The sequence below is a fragment of the Balearica regulorum genome, chromosome 16 (genome assembly GCF_011004875.1).
Source record: "Balearica regulorum gibbericeps isolate bBalReg1 chromosome 16, bBalReg1.pri, whole genome shotgun sequence".
Classification (NCBI taxonomy): domain Eukaryota; kingdom Metazoa; phylum Chordata; class Aves; order Gruiformes; family Gruidae; genus Balearica; species Balearica regulorum.
This window is the reverse complement of record NC_046199.1, coordinates 1,939,974-1,963,231: the sequence shown is the minus strand read 5'-3', so window position 1 is coordinate 1,963,231 and position 23,258 is coordinate 1,939,974. Positions and strand designations below refer to the sequence as shown.

The following is a 23,258-nucleotide window of genomic DNA, read 5'->3' as shown; positions in this document are numbered from 1 at the left end:
CCAAGATGTTTAACTTCTTTATATTGTAAGCTGCCTGATTACAATTGGACATTTTCATAAGAACTGAAGCAATACAGTTGCTAACTCTTCAATTTAATATTTTTCTTTTAAGGCAGTGTGTTGGGTTTGCGTGGCAAGGTTTTGGTAGCGGGGGGGCTACAGGGGTGGCGGCTTCTGTGAGAAGCTGCTAGAAGCTTCCCCTGTGTCTGACAGAGCCAATGCCAGCCGGCTCCAAGACGGACCCGCCGCTGGCCAAGGCCAAGCCAATCAGCGCCTCTGGGATAACATATTTAAGAAAGAGAAAAAACAGTCAGAGAGCTTTTGCAGCCAGAGAGAGGAGTGAGAAGATGTAAGAAACTCTGCAGACACCAAGGTCAGTGCAGAAGGAGGGGCAGGAGGTGCTCCAGGTGCCGGAGCAGAGATTCCCCTGCAGCCCGTGGTGAAGACCATGGTGAAGCAGGCTGTCCCCCTGCAGCCCATGGAGGGAGGATGAGGGGGTGTAGAGATTCCACCTGCAGCCCGTGGAGAACCCCACGCTGAAGCAGGTGGAGGCACCTGAAGGAGGCTGTGACCCCGTGGGAAGCCCGCCCTGGAGCAAGCTCCTGGCAGGACCTGTGGATCTGTGGAGAGAGGAGCCCACGCCAGAGCAGGTTTGCTGACAGGACTTGTGACCCCGTGGGGGACCCACGCTGGAGCAGTTTGCTCCTGAAGGTCTGCACCCCGTGGAGGAGACTCACGTTGGAGAAGGTCGTGAAGGACTGTCTCCCGTGAGAGGGACCCCAGGCTGGAGCAGGGGAACGATGAGAGGAGTCCTCCCCCTGAGGATGAAGAAGCAGCAGAAACACCGTGTGATGAACTGACCGTAACCCCCATTCCCCGTCCCCCTGTGCCGCTGAGGGGGGAGGAGGTTGAAGCCAGGAGTGAAGTTGAGCCCGGGAAGATGGGAGGGGTGGGGGGAGGTGTTTTAAGAGTTGATTTTATTTCTCATTCCTCTACTCTGTTTTGCTTAGTAATAAATAAGATGAATTCCCTCTCTAAGTTCGGTCTGTTTTGCTCGTGATGATAATTAGTGAGTGATCTCTCCCTGTCCTTATCTTCACCCATGAGCTTTTCATTGTACTTTTCCTCCCCTGTCTAGTGAACGAGGGGAGAGATAGAGCAGCTCTGGTGGGCACCTGGCCCCAGCCAGGGTCAACCCACCACAGGCAGAGATCAGCATTTTCCTTGGACTTGGTCTTTATAGCAATGTTCTTGGAGATATTTTCTTGTTGTAGGTTTTGTCCCTTATTAGCTATATCCCACTTTGGCCTTCCAAATTTTCTCTGTGCACATTCATGCTATTATTGCAGAATATCCTTTGTAAATTGTCCTAGTATCCACTTCTGAGGTAAAAGACTGCAAATCAGACAGACTCCTTACTACACTTGCCTTTCCTGGGCATTGAACTAGTTTTAGTTTCTGTCTTTAGTATTGCTTTATAAGAAGTGGTAAATTCATGTTGCATCCTCTTCCTTTTGCCTTCTCTGAGGCCCTAGCTCTCTGTTCCTCGAGTTAGCCGCTGACTGACCTTAACCACCATAGCTCTGATATTGTTGAAGATCTAAAGCAGATCCTCATACAGGTTGCCTTTTCTGGCAGGAGTTCTGAAACCACAAGAGAAGACATGCTGGTCGTGCCGTATTTGCACAGTAATGCAATCTCTGCACTCAGTACAGCAGGACTTCTCCAGAACCAGCACCCAACAATTAAGTTCTGAATTTTCTCCTCTGCCACACATGCGTTCAGCCTTGCCCCACTAGCAAAATATACTACTGTCAACACTTCTTCCATTCTGCCTTATCACCTGAATCTCTCCCCTTTCTCTTTAATGCGGTATGTGTAACAACCAACAGGCCGTGTTGCTGGCGATTAATTTAACCAAGATGGGAGTTAAAAATACACTCCCACAGAAGCTAAGAAAGGCCAGACAAGCTGTTCCACAATACACTGGGACTGAATGCATGGAGCAACCAAGAACCAGCAAGTACAGCATGACTTAGAACAAAAGTGGAGCTTAATTTCATACCAGTTCTAGCCCAGGGTGGGCTATATCCACTCAGACTGGGAAAACTAACGTTTTCTTCTGTGGTGGAGACAAATCCCAAGCGGGGACACCTAAATCCACAACTGGTGAGTACAGCTGGTGCCAATAACCTCAAGATAGCAGGTCAATCTCTGGTATCCTTTTGTCCCCATCTGGCACACAGCTGGAGATAGCTGTGTCTGCGCTTACATCTAGAGCTCTTGGGCCTCCCTAGTTCAAAGTCAGCCTTGCAAAAATGTCATTTGCACCTTTTATTGGAAACAGCTTCGTACTAAGAACAGCAAAGCAGGGCAGACAATATTAGTACTAACAGACCTGCATGGATCTAAGATAATCAGTAGGACTAGTCATCTGCACATATATTGAGTGGCTTCATGCTGTGCTGTTCTAAAAGAATAACTACACTGAGTTTGTTGGGGTTTGGGGTTTTGTTTTTTTTAAGTCATCAAAAAAAGAGACAAAGAAGGTAAGAATTCACTGTACTTCAGCCTATCTGGCAGTCAACTAGCCTAGACCAAACAGCAGTATTCCACTTTAGATGCTTCCACCACCCCAAGGCCAGGCTCCCCATGCAGTCAGCCAGCTGAGAGCAGCTTCTCCAGGGAGAGATTCAGAGCACACACTTAGCGTTGTTACTGACAAATGCAGGTGCTGGTTGCTGCGCAGAGAGGCATGGTTTGAACACATCTTCTGTTACCTCCCTTCCAACAGTACCTCCTAGTTTTCTGGTTCTCATCTCTTTAACTCTAAAAACCTACTATCAGTCTTGTTCACTGCAAGGATACTTGCCCAACCATTATACCCTTGATCCCAGAAGGCAATATGGGATCAAGAACATTTAAATTCTCCTGGATAGTAGCACTGGGGAAAGCCAGGATTAGATGCAAGAACTGCAGACAATCCCCTTACAGATAGAAGGTGAAAATGTATCGGTACTTTGGAGATCAGTCAGTAAGCACCTACATAGAGACTCATTAAATTGGAGGAACTTTACTCAAGCACAGCAACTGCAGACCTCTGAGGACTTAAAATTACAGCTCATTGTAGAGGTGTGGGAAGAGCAAATGCAGAGGTTGGGGGGAAGATACACATACCGAGTCCTCCAGACATAGCACTGCTGCAGAATGGAGCAGGTATAGGTGCAGCCTGTCCAGTTTCCAGGAGCAGCCAGCTCCATGTGTAGCTGCTCTTCTACTGTTCAGGACAATCCAGGCTTCTGCAGCCTCCAGAAGTCTAAGCCATGCAAAGTGTTCCCTTTATTAAACTCAATACAACTTTTGTATCTGATGCAACTCTACAGAGCATTCACAACCACCTAATTAAGTTACCTTACTGCCTGAACTGGAGACCCTGGGACACTGTTCATTCATTCCTGGTTAGGTGCTAGAGCCTTTGTATGGTTGCTGCTTCCCAGTCACCCATTCTGTAGGTACAGCCTGCATGCTTTCTTTTTAGATGTGCAGTTTTGCGTTTGGTTTTTATAAGTCAGATTTATTAGCTGAAGGGGCAGAGGTTACCAAGTAAGACTGACTTGTGACACACTTCTGTTTCCTTCAGCTTTCGTCTTTGCAGGATGGCTGGGTGAGCTGCGTGGAGCTCGTGGGCAGAGCTAAGCCAAGTGCCTGGGAAAATGTCAGCATAACCCAAGGGACACTTCAGATCATTCACCACTGAAGACCACCCAGTTTGAGAAGAAAATAAAACACTCTGCCAAGAAGCCCCAGGCTGCCATGCTGGACTATACTGTTGGATCTAAGCACTCCTTCACCACATCCATTCAAGTTGCCACTTGCACTCCTGCCAGTCCACAGTAGGAACACATTCCCCAAATATTCAATAGTCCCTGGAGAAAGCTATACAAGGATGGGTGAAACACACTGGTTCTCTCTGAACTTCATTTCTCCTCTACTGTCACACAGCCCCATATACTTGAACCTGGCTCATCTGTTTTGTCATCTTGATGCAAAGTTTTGACCCAAGTGCAGGATTGCTGTTCCAGCACTCAGGTCGAAAAGCCATACTTGTCAGGATGCCAAGATGGTTTATCTCTACTCTTGCTTCAGTTCACATGGCTAATGGTCTTGGTCCAAGAGCTGATTTTCCAGAGTGGGTGGCTCCATTCCTGTTCTGTAAATTAGTCAAGCCAGGCTGGGTGATAAAGGACTATATCTAGCCAGTGAGGAAGAAATCTTTTGGACACAGTACATGGAACTGAGCTGTGAATCTATTTTGTATTTGGCTTTAGTAAAAGAGTGGGTTCATCTAGAGTCTATTTCTGCCAGAAGAAAAAGGCATAATCTTGCCTTTTCTGAGCAGAGATTAGGGAATTTGCCAGGCCACATTCATGGTTGCATGTAGAATCATCAAATGGTTTGGGTTGGAAGGAACCTCAAAGGCCATCTAGTTCCAACCCTCCTGCTGCAGGCAGGGACACCCTCCACTAGACCACGTTGCCCAAAGCCTCATCCAACCTGGTCTTAAACACTGCCAGGGATGGGGCCTCCACAACCTCTCTGCGCAACCTGTGCCAGTGCCTCACCACTCGAAGAGTAAAGAATTTCTTTCTAACATCTAATCTAAACCGACCCTCCTTCAGCTTAAACCCATTCCCCCTTGTCCTGTCACTACACATGTAGTTCAGAGCTGTCCAGATACAGCCACACAACAAGAACACAAGGGGCTGTAGCTCACCAATCAGATATGGTACTAGAAGTCTTACGGCATTATGACCCTGGAAACAGACATATGTAAAAAGAGAGCTTGCTATCCAGCTGGAGCCCAAGCAGCTGTGTCTAGCTGAAAGTTACTGAGTATCATGGCTAGAGCAGGCAGAGCCACAGAGAAGGGCTGTCTCTGAAGACCAGCCAGTTCTGATCTCATCCTTGCACTGTTTGTGGAGTCTTGAACCCTTGGAGAACACATTGCTTCTCTATGGGTGTGGTGGGTTGACCCTGGCTGAGGGCCAGGTGCCCACCAGAGCCGCTCTATCACTCCCCTCTTTCATTAGACAGGGGAGAAAAGGTACAATGAAAAAACAAAAAAACTTACGGGTCGAGATAAGGACAGGGAGAGATCATTCTCTAATTATCATCACGAGCAAAACAGACTGAACTTAGAGAGGGAATTCATCTTATTTATTGCTAAGCAAAACAGAGTAGAGGAATGAGAAATAAAATCAACTCTTAAAACACCTCCCCCCACCCCTCCCATCTTCCCGGGCTCAACTTCACTCCCGGCTTCAACCTCCGCCCCCCTCAGCGGCACAGGGGGACGGGGAATGGGGGTTACGGTCAGTTCATCACACGGTGTTTCTGCTGCTTCTTCATCCTCAGGGGGAGGACTCCTCTCATCGTTCCCCTGCTCCAGCCTGGGGTCCCTCTCACGGGAGACAGTCCTTCACGAACTTCTCCAACGTGAGTCTCCTCCACGGGGTGCAGACCTTCAGGAGAAAACTGCTCCAGCGTGGGTCCCCCATGGGGTCACAAGTCCTGTCAGCAAACCTGCTCTGGCGTGGGCTTCTCTCTCCACGGATCCACAGGTCCTGCCAGGAGCTTGCTCCAGCGCGGGCTTCCCGCGGGGTCACAGCCTCCTTCAGGTGCCTCCACCTGCTCTGGCGTGGGGTCCTCCACGGGCTGCAGGTGGAATCTCTACACCCCCTCATCCTCCCTCCATGGGCTGCAGGGGGACAGCCTGCTTCACCATGGTCTTCACCACGGGCTGCAGGGGGATCTCTGCTCCGGCACCTGGAGCACCTCCTGCCCCTCCTTCTGCACTGACCTGGGTGTCTGCAGAGTTTCTTACATCTTCTCACTCCTCTCTCTGGCTGCAAAAGCTCTCTAACTGTTTTTTCTCTTTCTTAAATATGTTATCCCAGAGGCGCTGATTGGCTTGGCCTTGGCCAGTGGCGGGTCCGTCTTGGAGCCGGCTGGCATTGGCTCTGTCAGACACAGGGGAAGCTTCTAGCTGCTTCTCACAGAAGCCATCCCTGTAGCCCCCCCTGCTACCAAAACCTTGCCACGCAAAACCAACACAATGGGCAAGAGAGCTTCTCTTCTGCTGCTTGGAAGAACAGAGTGAACTCACAAGTTTTGAATTATGCAAGACATTTGTTTTTTTTAAAGATTACCATCCTTTTATGCTACAGCAAAAGGCACTCAAATACAAGTATGAAGTCAGGGTGAGAATGAAATTTTGGCCCTACTAAAGTGAGACTTGCCATCTTTTCCAGAGGATGCTTTCTGTACAATTTATCCCATTTTCTGTTTGTTTGCCTAATATGGACACAGCTTCAGTTACGAAGCACTCTGGAAACCTGTGCACCTTGCCAGTGTATCCACTACTGCACATGCAGTTCAATACTTTGGCATTTTGCTCCAGTTATAAAAATATTTGATATAAAATATAAAATATCACTCCCCTGTCCCCAGTGGGATGGGGGAGAAAATCGGGGGGGGGGGGGGGGGGGAAGCAACACTTATGGGTTGAGATAGAGACAGTTTAATAGGACAGAAAAAGACAATAATAACAACAGAATACACAAAACAAGTGATGCACAGCACAATTGCTCACCCCTGTTGGTTGGTTGATACCCAGCTAGTTCCTAAGCCATGGTGACACTCCCAGCCAGCTTACCCCCCATTATATACTGAGCATGACATCATATCATATGGAATATCCCTTTGGTCACTGGGGTCAGCTGTCCTGGCCATGTCCCCTCTCAGCTCTTTGTGCACCCCCGGCTTCCTCATGGCAGGGTGGGGTGAGAAGCTGAAAAGTCCTTGACTTGGTGTAAACATTGCCCAGCAACAATCAAAACATCAGTGCATTATCAACGTTATTCAACATATCCAAAACAGAGCACTATACCAGCTACAAGGAAGAAAATTAACTCTATCCCAGCTGAAACCAGGGCAAAAAGGACAGCAGAAATATGCCTGGGTTTGTAGTGAAATACTAACTACCAAAAGCTGAAACCTCTCAAAACTTCTACATAGAATACTGAATATTTATGGAATAAATTTATTGGGCAGCATTCAGCATGATAAGCAGCTTTATTCCTTCCCTCCGGAGAAAGCTGAATTTTACTCTGTGGAGAGGTTCTGCCTCAAGACATACAGTTGCCGTTATGTAGGTCAAAAGTTCCGGCCTACAAATCACATAAGAATATTTACTACAGAGAAAAGGATGAGAGTTTGTCATTATCTCATATGAAAGTGTAAAAACAGATTCCCATCTTAGATTATACTTTTAATTTTTGCTACTGACAATTCAATAAAATTCCATTAGGTAACACTTTCTGATCAGTACATTCTCCTCCATCAGTGCCCTGACTCAGAAAAACCAATCAGCAGGAATGGACACTAAATAGGAATCAAACTAAAGTTTTCTTTTATTAAATGCTTTTATATTTCTTTCACCATTCTTCCTCAGTATTAAGAGGTTTAGTTCATCATTCTGCAGCAGCTGGAAGTCAAAATAGGAATTTTTCAGTAGTCATTGTCTCTTCTCAATAATTTTAGACTGCACTTTGGGCATGTAATCTTAAAAAGTCTGAAGTCTCTTGAAGTTATCTTAACATGTGTTCTAGACAGAGTTACATTCCTTTATTAACAAATTCGTCCTTTCCTCCCCTGCAGAGCTCCAGTAACGAGCGATTGTCACAAATATCCATCTTGACACAAGAGGGATAAACTGGTAACGAGGGAACGTCGCAGACATCCGTCTCTACCAAGGACAAAACCTGCGGAGGCAGGATGTCGTCTTGTGAGCCCACTCCCCTATTCCTGAAACAGGCAGACAAGGACCATCTGTCTCCTGTGCGTGCGTGCCTGTGAAAGGTCATCACTCAGTCAGCCCCAAAGTGGAGGGGACAGTGAGACCCCCAAGACCCCCACAACCCACCAACTTGTTTCTGGAACATTCCTGAGCACATACTGCACCTGCTCAGTGATGACAAACCCCCACCTATGGGACAGGCACGTTGAGTTATAAAAAGGGGAGACATAAGTTCAAGAGGACTACCACTACAAGCAGAGAACATCACTGGATCCCAAGGGTGGTGGTACCTTTTTCTCTTCTCCCCCCATCTTTTCCTCTCTGCCACTCTTTGTCTCTCACTTCATTTTCAGCACATTAGGGTAGTATCATTACAAGTTTTGCCAAGCCTCTATCTTTTGCAGTTCTGCTGAGTTTTAAGTAAATTTGTGATTTGTCTGAACCTCTAGAGTAATTGTCGTTACTCCTGATTACCATGCAGAAAATTAAAAAGTTAACCTCACCCACCAAGTGGGATGGGACACACACACCACACACCCCCCCTTTTTTTTTTTTTATAGTTGCAGATGTTGTTTTCTTTATGATCTAGTCTCAGTAAATCCCTTGACAAGTCCTTTTGTAGCAACCTCCAGGGCGAATTTTGACTTTGCTGGACCCTGTTCCAACACCAACCTTCTGCAGAGCAGAGGGCACTGCAGCCCCACCCTTGCAGTGGTACAGACCACAGAGAAATGTGCTTCAGGCGGAGCAGGGATGTCCTTCTGAGCTCACAATGGACTTGTGTATCAGGCACTGGACAGCAAACTGCTGCAGATTGCCTATACCTTAAGCCCTTACTCCTCATTCCTGCATCAGTTACAAGCATTCAAAGGCAACTGTAGGTCATTCAAGTCTTCTTCCTTAACTGAATTTCTAAATTCCTCCTATGTACCCCCCAAGCATAAGCAAAACAAAATAGGGCCAGATGAATTTTGAAAAGGAAACAGCACTACTGCTTTCACAGGCTCATAATCTCCAAAATGCAAAAGACAAAATAACAATCTGGAAGAGTCTCTTGTTTTCACAAGATTTCCTAGTAAAGGAGACAGAGTCTTTCAGATGTGTCCACTAAATCTGCTGCTTCTTTTTAACTACACCACTGAAAGGCCAAAGATGAGAACCAACAATTCTGGGATTTGCATTGCACACAAAGGAATTGTTTGTGTATAGTCAAGATTATTTAAAATAACATTTGCAATGAGTTAGGTGGAGACAGATTCTCACTGGCTTTCTCCCAGAAAACCTCTATTGCTTTTAAGATTTGCCAAACTGAGGAAAACAATAAGCCTAACAGAGACTTTGTATTGTCCTCCCTTACATTGTGGTAGGAATGTAAGGCTTCATGAGGACATCAGTTCTAATCTGGTTTTGAGTTACTGGCATGCAGGATAGAAAATATTAGTGACTTCCAAATGTTGCATGCCCTTTGAGGGGCACTGCAGCAGGGGTGAATGTCAACGAGACTTTGAGGCTGCTAAGTCACATTCATAGCATCAGGAAGCCTCAATAGTTTCAGTTATAACTTTCCCACAGCATGCTATTCTATGCTATAAATATTGCTTTCCTGGTCACTAAAAATGGATCTGAGGCATCTGCTGCTTCTGTCACAAGCAGACAGGCAATGCACTGAATGCTATCTGAATTTGATTAAATATTACATCCATTTCCTCCAAACTTGTTTTGAGTTGTAGAACACATCAAAATTTAAATTATATTCTAGCTGAAAATATATAGAATGTGCTATAAAATATCCATTTTAAAAAGCTGAGAAGAATGTGTTCATTCCAATTACATGGCAAACAACTCCTAAATACTATAGCAAAAAAATGTAGGACTATGAATATAACTGGGTAGAACTGAGCATAGTCAATCATTTCACTGTCAAAAGAGTTATTTAATGAAAAGATTTTATTTTTCTAAGATTTAGACTGAATTTTATCCTACTGGTCTTTAATTATCACAACTGCTTCCCTTCATAATTTCTAAGTTGGACCAATTGACCATTATCTGCCTGGAGAACTTATTGCCCCCTTATTTAGGATACTTTCTGCACCTGGGCTGCAATTCTACTCTATAGTCTGGGTTTGAGTATTTCTTCTATTGCCATTTAGTTTTGCTTTCTTCTTGTGGGTTTTTTCAAAACCTTTTCCATACTTTAATTCCTTTATCATACCTGCCTTTGCTTATCAACAACACTGAAAACTCGAAGTATCCAGTTCTCAGGCCATATCCAAGATACCTTCCATCTTTCTTTAATATTATTGCTTTCTTTCCTTCACGTCTTTCAGTTTACATAATCAAGTATATCTTTCATCATTTGGAAAAATATTCTTTACAAGTTTTACTTCATCAATTTTATGGAAACGCTGCTGCTATGCACTGCATACAGACACGTAGAGCTTGAGGCGTGATGTCTGTTCATCCCAGGCCTCCTCTGCCTCCTCCCTATGGAGGCAGTGTGTGTGTGTGTGCGACTCTGCCAGCACTCCTCATCTACATCAGGCAGGCAATCAGATTGCTTGAAACCACTGTGGGAGATGGTTTGCACTAACTCAGCCAACTTGTTAGTGATTGAGTGTTACTTCCTGCAAGCTTGGCTGTAGGAACAGGCACTCATCCGACAAAAGATCAGCAACAGGGAGCTCAAAGACCACAGTACCTTAAATTGCTGCAGCTACTTCTGCAGCAACAGCCTGACCAACTGCTGCTTCTGAACTCTGCTATCAGATTTAGGAGACATTCAGTTTGAATCCTCGCTCCACTTTCAGTAGCAGCATGAACTGAAGATGAACCAAGCATGCTTTAGAATGAACTTCAAAACAACTGAAATGCAAAACATCTGAGCTGCCTTCTGCTAGGGCTGCCATCCTGCAATTTAGTTCCATGTCACAGCAACCCTCTCACAAGGCTAGAGCAAGTGACTCTTCAGAAAACATCTATTTTATCCTTGCTTTTCTGTTTCCCATCCCAATACAGCTGTTATGGGTTCATGCTCCATTCAACACAAGCCAGAAGACAACTTGTAACACCATGGGAGCCAGTAATGATTGATTGGAACTGTGAAATAAGGACTTTGGCACAGGACACAAGGCAAGCAAGGACAGGGCTTCCCCTGGAGGGGGACAAGCCAGATACCAAGGGTGACACCAGCACAAGCCGTGCCCTCACCAGCAAGGCACAGTCCCACAGGGTCTAAACAGGGTAGCCAGAGCTGGGCACTGCTAACAGGATCCATCAACAGTCCAGGACAAGGAGAGCCCTGCACCAGGTCCAGGGTCCATTCAGGGAGCTCAGCAAGGAGCAAGAGGAAACAGGACTATAATGTACCTAAAGCCCATCCAGGACATGGGGCCTACCTCTAAGGGGGTCCATCCATGAGACCAGCCGCCTACAGCATACATCCAAGATCAATCCAGGAGGTCAGTACTCCTACAGCATAGCTCAAGGAAGGACTGAACCACCAGGCTTGAGCCTAAATAGAGCACCAGAACCCCTGGGCAGGACATGTGGGTTGGAGCCCCAGGTGAGCCTGGTCAGGGCCATCAAGCACTCAGGGCCCTAACATGACACAGCTATGCTCAAGGTGTGGAGGACACAGATACTTTTCACTGCTGCAAGCTTTTCCTATTTTAATAGCTCTGCATAGGCATGTGCTCGAGCATCCTCTGCACTAACTCTGGTTAGCAAAGACTGTGGGTTCAGTGTGGCTCCAGAGCTATTAAAATAGTAGTGAGAAAGGATTGCTATGTCCTGGTCAAATTCCCATAATTAGGGCTAGATCTGCAGACTCCCAAGAGGTAATGTTTTGTGTGCTTTTGTATAAAATGGGATCCATTTTGCTAGGAAGCAATGATGAAGGAGGGAGGAAAAGCTAGATAACTACATCCTTATGGTTTTAAGCAAGCTAATTCTTCTCTTTCTGTATGCCAGATAATAAAGCCAGCTATTTCCACTGTCCCTAGAAAACCTCCCAAGGTGGCATTTAACAATTCCATTTCCACATGCCTTATCAATGACATGCTTCCTGTGTTATTTTTGTCATTAAGTTATAATGTGTTTCCCAGAACTGGTGGAACTGTTACTTACCCCATAATACAACCTCACAAAAGATGAGAGAAAATAGAGATTGTTTTGTACAATATTCTGAATTTGCAGATTAAGTTCGCTGATCAATGGAAGTATAACACAAGAAATATTTGAGAAAGAAAAAGGTAATTCCTTTAAAAAGAGTGATTTCTGAAGACAGCTGCTTTGCAGAAATACAGGAGAAGTTCTGTCAGCCACTGGACAAAATTGCTTATAAATGAAAATCAAAGGACATTTATAGCTTGGTTGTCCAAGGCAAATCAGGGAAGCAATCCAAGCAGAAAGACTATTGATTGCAAAATGTGCTGAGTGCAAGTGCAGAAGCTCCAGATATCTTCCTGAAGAAAACAAAGAAGAAAGTGGCATACCTATCCATTTTAGACTTCTGGCACGGAAAAACACCCACTTGAACAAACACAAACAAATCTCTATGATAAGGTAACTAAGGAATGGCTAAGGAATAAAATATGAATAAAATGAGAATTAAAATGAAAGGCTAGAACTGGCACATGTATCTGAATTGATAGGAAATTAGCTCTTTTGCATTGCAAACTTGTAGAGGAAATTGATATGTGGCCTAGGCTCAAAAGGTGAATTATCTTTTAAAATGCTTGAAACAGACTTGGTATGGATCTGAAATAAGCTGCTGGCAAGTACTTCTGAGGATCTCACGGATATATTGTCAGTTTATATATTTTACAGATTTCCAGGTCTGTAACATTTCAGCAGACGTTAGCAGCTATGGCCTCACAGAGGATATTATATTCACAAGGAGAAGTCTGGAGCTTATGATGTATTTTTCTCAACGGTATTTGTGTTCTGTCACTGTGGTCTCATACAGAAAATGTTTGAACCTCTTCCATTGTATAAAAATACTTTGATATTGATTGAACAGAGACCAGAAACCATGATTTCCATTATTGTTCACATTGCTTCAAAAGGGAAGAAACCTCTGACCTGGGAGGTGTACATTCTCAGTGCAGTGCACAGCAGCAATGATCCTATCTAGCTCAAGAACATAAAAGAAATGAGAATGGATCTTCTTCTACAGAGAGAAAAATCCTAAGAGTGACAGCTATTCCTCATCTTCTGTGAGCAAGAGACCTCTCATTCCCTGCTATTTTTCCTAGAGCTATCAAGATTATCATAGGGATGTCCTGTTCAGGAGTCTTCTTCAGGCAGACTCACTTTCTATATGCTTCCTCCAACTGCTACATTTTGTTTGTACTCTAAAATATTTTACCAATAGTAATATACAGTCTTTTTCCTAACTATTCTCTGAAGGAGGCTTCCTCAAGAGGAAGACAAGCCAGTATATAAGAAAACGGCACAGGGCTGTTGCCAGGCCTTAAGTGTGACTCTCTCAGCTGTTGAACTCCTGAATGGTCCCTGGCGTAATTTTGGCACATGCTAATAAGTGCTGCCAAACAAGTCCAGATCGTGTTTTGGCAGTCAAAATATCCTAGGGACATTTCCTAATTGCTGGTGCGGGTGAAGATGTGCAGGTTAAGCCCTCTTCTTTGGCCACAGTTCTGCAGTCTCCCAGCAGAATTTGAGCCCATCCTGCTCCCATGATCTCAGAACTCCACCCAGACACCGCTGGACACAACTTGAGCATCAGGCAGTAAAAATTGCACTCAAGAGGCTACCTCATTCTACCCAGTCTTTCCAAGGGTAGGTGACACATGTTGGGGAACTACCTGGAGCCTCCAGGAGAGAGCCCTGTTGTGTAGGAACAGAGCCAACAATGACCTGTGGTGATAGCACTTGAGAAGATCAAGCCGTTACAAGTGTAGACTTGAGACCACAACTGTAACTCTGATGTAGCTTGGCATGTGTGTCCCTACAACATCCTGCTATAAATAATGAAGCAACCTTGCCTGTTGCACCATCTGTGGTCCCAAACCGCAGTGCCAGCATAGCTCCAGAGCTGTGCGCATGGGTCCATCATGATACTAAAATCTGTCTGACATGACCAAAACATGAAAAGTGGGAGCAATGGGGCCATTAGGAGCTTGAACATACTAAAACATATTGCAGCAGCTCTGGGCAATATGTTATCTCACCACATGCTCAACAGAGATTGCCAAACTGACTGCAAGAGTTGCAAGGCCTAAGGGAGGCCTTGTTACATGTGTGAACATGATGACTTGTGATGTATGGGACTGACAGAAGGAAAGCATGGCAAGCATGACCTGTCAGATCAGCAGGTGAGTGAGAAGCAAAGGATCCTGGCAGGTCTTCCATGCCTGAGTCTCCACCTTTAACTTGCAATCAGAGGGCAGCTATCCTGTTTTGGAGGACCTGGAGTTCATCCGAATGGGCATGGGCAATTCTGGCCTTCAGTAGCAGGGATCAAAGCTGGGCACATTTAATTTACCTGTAGACTTGCAGCCCCTACCCATCATTTTGAGACCTTCACTCTTGACTGCCCATGTATAAATCCCATTAGCCAGTAGATAACAAAGCCACTCTGAAGCTTAGCTGGTTTGATCCTTGACAAACTTCTGTCACAAACCATGTACAGACAGCTGATCCTGCACAGGGAAGTGAAACAGGCTGGAGGACTCTCTGTGAGCTTTCCCAAACCCATGTCCTCTGGCAGAGCAGAGCCACCATGTTACAGCAAGTGCACTGAGAGGCCAAGACAGGAAGAGGAACTTGCAGATTTGGGAAAAAGGGATGAGGAGAACAGAGGGATGGATATTTAGAAGGTAGTGAAAAGAAGCATGTGGAATGGATGGGTCCTTTGTTGGGATGGTAGGGTAGCATCTTGCTAAGCAAATGTCCCCCATATTCTTGGCAAAGTAATTTGAAAGGAGGCCCTTGTTTAAATTTTCTGTCTTCCAAATTCTCCTTTGACTATAACAGTGTATCTCGTGTTCCAGTCCATCATCACCAAAGGTATGATTCAAATCTTTCAGTCTTCAATTTGTTTTATTCACCTAATGTAACAAGAAAGATAAGGAATATTTCCATACAATAGTGACTTCTGAATCTCCTTTTGTTTTGTCTTGTTCAGATTCCTGCATTGATAAGGCAGTGTCTGCATCAACTATCTTCACTACAATGATATGGCCTATACTGATTCCTATAAACATCAGAAGAAAAGATATCATCTGGTTGGGACCATTTATTTGAAAGCAGAGGCTGCTGCAGTCATTATTACCTCCAGAGCTATAGAAACAATGAAACGTAAATCATAGAATCGCAGAATCATTTACGTTGGAAAAGACCTTTAAGATCAAGTCCAACCAGTAAACCATGTCCCTAAGCACCACATCTACACATACTTCTGGGGATGGTGACTCCAACACTTCCCTGGGCAGCCTGTTCCAGTGCTTGACAACCCTTTTGGTGAAGAAATTTTTCCTCATATCCAATCTAAACCTCCCCTGACACAACTCGAGGCCATTTCCTCTTGTCCTATCACTTGTTCCTTGGGAGAAGAGACCAGCACATCATCTAGTCCAACTGCCTGACCACTTTTGTGTCCTGCACATACAGGGACGTGATAAGAAGGAATTTATGTGACTTTGAGGTTGTTTGTTTTTTTTTTCCTGGAAACAAAGGGAAGTTTGTTATCTGAGGAGTGGCTGTGAATTTGTAAGTGTTTAAGATTTCATGCTTTCAGATGCTTATCACTGGGGTTAATCTCTGGGTGGTATTCTTAAATAGTTGTTTAACCTTAAACAAGACCCAAACTACATTCAGATGACATAACAATAGGAACATGCTGGTTTGAACATGCCAAGGATATTCAACATTCTCAAGAGCTCTTGAGGTTAGCCTGAAGGAGAAGAGGAAAGTGAAGAAAGGTATCTCTCCATAGATTGATTCTCCAAGGAGAAAAAGAAAAAAGTGTAATTATTAATATTTTCTGATAGATGGCTCCCTAAGTATGGAGGTGATGGCAATGCTGGGTAAAAATACCAGATCAGTATCATGACCAACAAGTTTATCATATCATAAGTCAGTATTACAAAGTACACCACAATGATAACCTTGACTCAGTTCACAGAGATGATAAACAGCACCACACGGAACATATATTGCAAATAAGGTGTTACAGAACACAACTCTGAGAACAAGCACAACAACTTTGAGAGTGATTGAATCAACATTGTGACTAGTGACTATTTACCTAATATAATGAATGCTTGTAACAAATTTCTTCTAATGCGCTCTGGTCAGATCTGTCGTTATCTCAACCCATCGTGCTCCACGTTGGGTGCCAAAAGGACTGTTATGGTTTAACCCAGCCAGCAGCTAAAACAACCACACAGCCATTCACTCACTGCCCTCCCAGTGGGATGGGGGAGAGAATCGGAAAAAAAGGTAAAACTTGTGGGTTGAGATAAAGACAGTTTAATAGGACAGAAAAGGAAGATTGTTAATAATACTAATGATAAAAAATATACAAAACAAGTGATGCACAGCACAATTGCTCACCCTCCACAGACTACTGATGCCCAGCTAGTTCCCAAGTCGCAGTCGCACTTCCAGCCAGCTTACCCAAGTCATATACTCAGCATGATGTCATATGATATGGAATATCCCTTTGGTCACTGGAGTCAGCTGTCCTGGCCGTGTCCCCTCCCAGCAGCTTGTGCACCCCCGGCCTCCTTGCTGGCAGGGCAGTGTGAGAAGCTGAAAAGTCCTTGGCTTGGTGTAAACATTGCCCAGCAACAACCGAAACATCAGTGTGATATCAACATTATTCTCATCCTAAATCCAAAACACAGCGCTATACCAGCTGCTAGGAAGAAAATTAACTCTATCCCACCTCAAACTAGAACAGTCTGTACCTTGATTTTCAAGGGATCAGAAATGAATCAAGATGGCCTATGAATTTCACCACAAATCAGAACCAGGAAAGAGATCCTAAACTACACTTCAATCAATGACAACATCTGGAGAAGAAAAGATGTTAAGATGATTATACACTGGTGTGTTTCCTTTTCAGATGAGTTACATTTTGAAGGTAGTAATAAAAGCTTCTTAGATAGGAGATGGGAAAACTCATTGATTTTTGCTGGAGGCAGTACATTTTTGTCCTTTATTGACTATTTTGGGGTTGATTTTTATTTTTCCTCCTTTTATGTACATGTGTGTGTCTTTTTTTGGAAGGCAGTGCCAGATTTCTTTTTGCCAGAGAGGCTATATCTTCTTAAAGGCCACGGCTGTTCCAGTTGCACTAGAGAGAATTTGGAGCCCTCAGGACGAATGATTAGAGCTGCTCTCTGCTCAGGTAGGACAGAGCTCCTTGAGCCTATTCCTCAAGCATGTAACAAATCTTATCCCTTTCCTTTCCAGATCCTGCCTCTTTCTCTCAAAATCCTTTAGCAATGCTACACGTTGTAAAGGAAGATGTCATCTCTAGGTTATTCAGGAAATTGTCTTGCACTATTTTTTATGTTTTCCTTTTCAACTTCCAATGCACAGAAGACTTTTTGGGGAGGCTCATAGTTACTGTGTGATTAGAAGACACTTGATTCATGTGTGTCATGCTTTTGAAGGCAACATTATACATTAAAACTGGCTACTTTAATGGCTAACTGATCTTTTGAATGAGTTGCTGACTATCTGTCATTTGCTTATTACAATAAGCTTCATTTGCAAATGGAAAAATGTAGGCTTTATAATTTAGAGACATCTATAAACGGTGCCAGAAATCATCTTATATCTGAAATTGGTGCCAAAAACACTTAATGGTTTTTCCTTGCAATACCTGGGAATCACTTTGTATATAAAGAATCTCACAAACTCTTTTGAAAAAAGTATTTAAAGGTACTGACCTTCAGATACGGGGGTGTGTACCTACAGACCTCAATATTACATTTACTGTTGGCAAAGAATTTATCTTTTGTAGGAATTTTTTTCCAACTAGCACAATTTGGTTTAGATTATTAATGTATCAAATTTATGTGTGATTATTATCAGTAACATACCAATTGTTATCAATAACATAAATCAGAGGAGAAATAAGTTCCCATGATACACATACAAAGCCACACAAAACTCAGACTGATGCTGCACTGATGCTCAATAGCTTTTAATTTAAAATACATGCTGCTTTTTTGTAGTCTATTTCCTTTTTTGTAGTATCTTTTTTTACCCTTTGAATCATTTTCAATTAAACTTTTATTATTCAATTTTAAAAATTCTCATTAGAGAATTTTTTACATGTTTAAAATACAAGGAGTTAATTTTCCAAGACTCTTGGATTTATGACGTTACTTAAATTACCAAAGTTGGGGGAAAAAAAAAAAAAGAAAAAAAAAAAGAAAAAAAAGGAAAAAAAAGAAAGAAGAAAAAAGTGGTTTTCTACCAATGTTTATAGTCACTCTTTAACTTACAAAATTTAAGGATGCTGAGGAAACAATTTGACAAAATCATCATATATTGTTTTATCATAGTGATCACTGAGATCGAAGTGTTTCCAATATGCAATATATATGGATCATCAGTTTCATTTATTTCATGTTATAAGTAGATGGTAATAAAGTCTAGCTATAATATAAACCACTGATAGATATTAAATGTGTCAAAGCAACCCTGAAATACAAAGAGCACCTCTTTAAAACTCTAATTAAAAAAATGTGTTTCCATGTTTTGGTTTTCTTTTGCTTTCTTTTTTTCCTCATTTTCTCAAGTAGTGTTTATTTCGAATGTGTCAAAACATAAGATAATACAGCTCATTTTTAAAAGTTACTATGTTTTACAAGCTGAACTTCCTTAAAGCCCTCTGCTAATAAATGTTTTGCTTCTCCTGGGAAGATAACTGAAGTAATGACATCTGCATTTGTGAAGCTCTTCAGAAATTCCTCTTAAGAACTGCTTGGTGACTTTGCTCTCTCAGTATACTTCTAGTATCTACAAGGAAATAAAAGTACATATCCATAACCACAGATGTTTTTAATATTTGGGGGATAATCCACTGAATGTGTTTTGAGAGTGTTTCAGTAACTGTATTTCTCTATAAATGCCACAGATGTTTAATGCAAAACCTACCTATTCCGATTTACATCTTGCATTGCAATGACGTGGAGTTCTGTGCTGACAGATTTAGTGATCAATGTGTATGGTTCCAGTAGATTATTTTAAAAAATTCAAATTCAGCAAGTGCCATCTTAATGAAGGTTGTGATTATGGTTCTCTTTATCCTTAAAAGCATAATAAGCCACAAAGAATATATATATTAATGTTTGAATTGAAATGTGTACTTATAGCAAGCATGATGCATAATGTTCTTTTTAATGATTTTACAAACATTGTGACAGATAAGTGCTAGCTATCTATATACGGAAAGTTTTGAGCTACTAAAATGGCAAAATTATTTTCAAACTTACTGTACCACCTTTAACATTCTGATTTAAAATATTTGCTGAAAAGCTTTTAAACAAGAATTAAAGTGTAATTTAAGCAGATTTTTGTATATCATGGAAAGTCTACCGAGTTGTTTTAAAGTCTATGAATAAGCATAGGTATTTTTTCCTGGCTCCCATTTACTTAACAGATTTTTTCCTGATTCATTCTTGCTTTCAGTTTCCAAAATGCAAAATAAGTTTTATGTGATTAGCTTAGAGTTTCAAATGTCATATTTCCTTCAATATATGAAATTGGTTTCGCATAGCACATTTCAACATTCTTCATGCTGAAGAAATGCAAGCTACAGTTAAAGTGTATGTTTTTTCTCAGTGTGACAGCTGAAGTTGTCTTATGCTCCTTCCATGTTCTCTGTGCATGAAAGAAAAGTCTTATGTGACTGTTGAAACTGCCTTGTAATTTTTGCTTGGGTTTCATTCTTTTTTGAAAATCTAGTCAAAGTTTGAAACATTAAGTTGGGTCATGAAAGAAATAAAAATATGTGTTTTGAATAATACATCTGGCAAAAAAAGAACTTGCAGGGAAAATCGTACTTGCCTGATTAGCAATGTTCGTTTTTCTAGATTTTCCATGAAGCTGAAGAAACAAAACCCTTGCTGATGGAGAAAGCTGTTTCAGCTCCTAGATCAAAAAGAAACAAACACTTTTAAAAAAGTCTAGATTCATAACCTTCCTGGGGCAGAGTTTACCGATACTGCAGACCTCCTCAATCGTTGACATACAATTACCTAATGACAGAAATGGAATTCTCACTTCCCTGTGAAAAATGGGAAGTTCTAACATATCTAATTCAGAAACAATCTTAAATAAACATTGTTTTTTAATAACCTGAAAATTAAAACCTTACATGTTTACCATAGTCATCTCTGTTACAGTCATGGTTTTGTATTTCAACTGCATATATAGTGTAGCAGCTTGTTATCATTTTTGGAAACTTCTAAATCCCATTTTCTAAGAAACTGAAACCCATAACTCACTTGACTTCTCATGGAAATACGAAGAATCCTCCCCAGTGGCTTTGTGGTGTGAAGGACCTCTCAACGGTGTTTTCCGTGTGGGAGCACAGCTCTAGAAATCCAAGTGGTAAATTATAGTCAATGTCTTGCAAAAACTGATCCATGTGCTTGACTTTTCACATTCCAGATGGGATAATTTGCTTCAGTAATATGTTGTACAGCCTTTAAACAAGTATTTTATTAATAATAATTATGATTATATAATTTATATTACAATTTTAAAAATTATTTTAATTATTTCATTGTTTAAGCAAGTAAAAACATTTTTCAGGATCTAGGCTTGTCTGTCTTACAACCAAAATAAACGCCTTTCAAGTCTTTTTGTAGGCAGAAGCCCACCCTGACTCTCCCCTGCCTGCCCCACGTTCCCCCATCCTTGTCCCCGTCCCCCCATCCCATCAGTCAGGGCAAATGTTTGGCCTCAGGGTTAGGGTTTTGCCGTTCTTTCAGATTAGTGCTTAAGAAGTGAGCTTAGAGTTTTGCTGGCGCAGTCCAATGACCAAACCCTATTCAAATCAATGTTGGACACTATTTTAGTACTATTTTATCCAAGTATCCATTACAGTATTAATTGAAAATTGGAGGAAGATTTTTTTTCAGATCTACAAAACAAGTTTGAAAAGTATGCCTACTGTGAAAATGAAAGACAAAAAAAAAAAAAAAGATAAATGTATTGAGGGAAATAGTTGAGAGATCTAAGAATCTGCAAACCCAGTGGAAATTTATAACTGTGCTTCCATTTTAGTACAACATGAAAACTTTCCATTCTAAACCTTCTGGGAAGGAACTAGAGGAAAATATTGTGGTAAGATTTTTCATAAACTATTCAAATTCACTGAAAATTATATTCTGTGGAGACAAAATTCTCTGGCAGACATGGTAAAAAGAAAGGAGATGGCAATGTCAAAATATCACGCTGTTACGAAAAATGTTGCCTTTCAACACTTCCTTAGTGAAACGCATTGACTCTTTCACACTGTGTGTACCTTAAACAAAAGTGCTGAAGAGTTTAGGCAACAGAAATGGATGCCTAGATGTATTCATTAAGCTAACATTTCTTTTGCAATTTACCCTATCACATATTGATATTTTTTCCCCCTTCTTTGCCAGAGACATGTAAAATCTGTATTTCACATAATTCTAGGAAAAGCTTTGTGGTACAAACATATTGAAAAATTTTAGTTTTCTGGTTTGATGTTAAGCATGAATTACAAATTTATCTTGAACATCTACTGCAATATAATTTTCTCATAATTTTAAATATGCATTCTTGCAATAAGGGCTTGTTACAAACCTGGTTGCAAAGCCTTGCTCCCAATGGTAACTGAAGTCTGCCTGCGTCTCCTTTTGGGAAGGAAAGACAACTCCTTCAGAGCCATCATGGGGCCTAACACAAACCAAGTTTTGTCCACTAATGAAACTTCCAAGACTAATGATTTATTCAGTAAAATGGTGAAGGTGTGCTTTGGTGTCGTACCAATGGTATGACAAGAATATTATGCATAACGAAGAATAGACGCCAAGGGATATAGTTAAGCATATCTGTACTGGTCCCCACCTTTGCTCTCAGCTCATTGTGAAGTAGATCTTGCGCACATTGACAGCTGTGGTGTTTGATGAGCTTCCAGATGGTTACATAAGGAGCTTTGTCTTCTTTAATTTTTTGTACATGACCTTTAGAGATTGTCTGTAAACTTCATGCACATTGTAGTCCTGCTTCTCCCCAGTTTAGTCCAGCAGAGAAATTTGAAAAGCTCCAACCACATGTTGAGTATCTTACATGCTTTTCTTTTCTACAAGGAATCCACTCTGCAGTACTAAATGCTGACAGTTTATGTGCACTGACTAGTAAAATCATATTAACAAATCCTGGCTGTTAGCTTAGCCCTGGTGCAGATTGGCATCTTTTACCTTAATTAAATTGGTCCAGATTAACACCATTATGAAACCAAGGATCAACCACAATCACTTCAAATATCTGCATCCAAGCCAGGGAAAAGATCTGATTATCTACTTGATGCTGACCAGAACTGTTCATGAGTCCCTTTTCTGTTCTAAATAAATTCTGTGGTCTAAGTAAAGATTCAGAAACACTAACAGTTTTTAGCTGGTGGTTAAGATCTATAGCTAAGTCTGCACTAATACTGTTTGCTTTAACAATCCCGGTTACAGAAATGTGCCAAACAATAGATTAAGAGTGGGACAGTTGCAGTTTATCATTAGAGCTTCTTTTTTCCTGGAAATTTATATGTATTGCACCAGTAGAAGGGCATATGGAGATGCAACACATACTCTGAACACACAGGAACTTTTGCTAGTATGTCCATAACCTTGATTTTTTTTTTTCTACTGGAGGAAAAGCATGCTACCTCTAGCATGTAACAGTCCAGTCACTGCAAAGAGGAGAGCGGTCTGAACAGGCTGTGAGCTGCTAAGAAGCTGGTCTTCCTTCTACTTGCAGTGAAAAAGACTGTCCATTTTGGACATAGTCTGAATGTATCAGACAAATGCAATGAGAGGCATCCTTAGGCAACACAACAGATCTCGCCCCTATTTTTTTTGTTAGTGGAACAAAACAAAAAAAAAGGGTCAATGTAACATGACAAACCGTTTCAGTTTGTGACAGATCGCTTCCAAGCATTTTTTAAAACAAACCTTTCAATTAAAAAAAGTCACAGTGACTGATTTCCTAAGGGTGGGAGTTCAGACTTCTGTCTTTCCACTTACCATAAGAACAGATGTCACCTATCTCTCGTGTGCAGTGGGACACACTAGTACGTAGTGCAGAGGCACCATTTTTAGGTATCATAAACAGCTGTTTGTTGCCTCAAATAGGCAGCAAAAGAGTAGAGAAGATGCAGCTCTGGATT

At 41.9% G+C, this 23,258-nt stretch overlaps 2 long non-coding RNA genes across 3 annotated transcripts in view; one reads left to right on the top strand and one right to left on the bottom strand.

The window, feature by feature from the left end:
- LOC142604174 (uncharacterized) overlaps positions 1 to 8,135 on the top strand; it is a 44,466-nt gene extending 36,331 nt beyond the window's left edge. Inside the window, exon 3 of one of the 2 annotated variants that reach the window (XR_012838064.1) lies at positions 7,720 to 8,135. This is a non-coding gene — a long non-coding RNA (uncharacterized LOC142604174). Of the gene's footprint in view, positions 1 to 1,892; positions 2,159 to 7,719 lie in introns of those variants that run through there. The other variant, XR_012838065.1, reaches the window with a different exon arrangement.
- Positions 8,136 to 19,909: 11,774 nt separating this feature from the next.
- LOC142604122 (uncharacterized) lies at positions 19,910 to 20,546 on the bottom strand. The gene is made up of 2 exons (XR_012838031.1): positions 20,350 to 20,546; positions 19,910 to 19,993 (listed from the first exon to the last, which is right to left on the bottom strand). It is a non-coding gene; the product is annotated as an uncharacterized LOC142604122 (long non-coding RNA).
- Between the last annotated feature and the right edge of the window lie 2,712 nt (positions 20,547 to 23,258).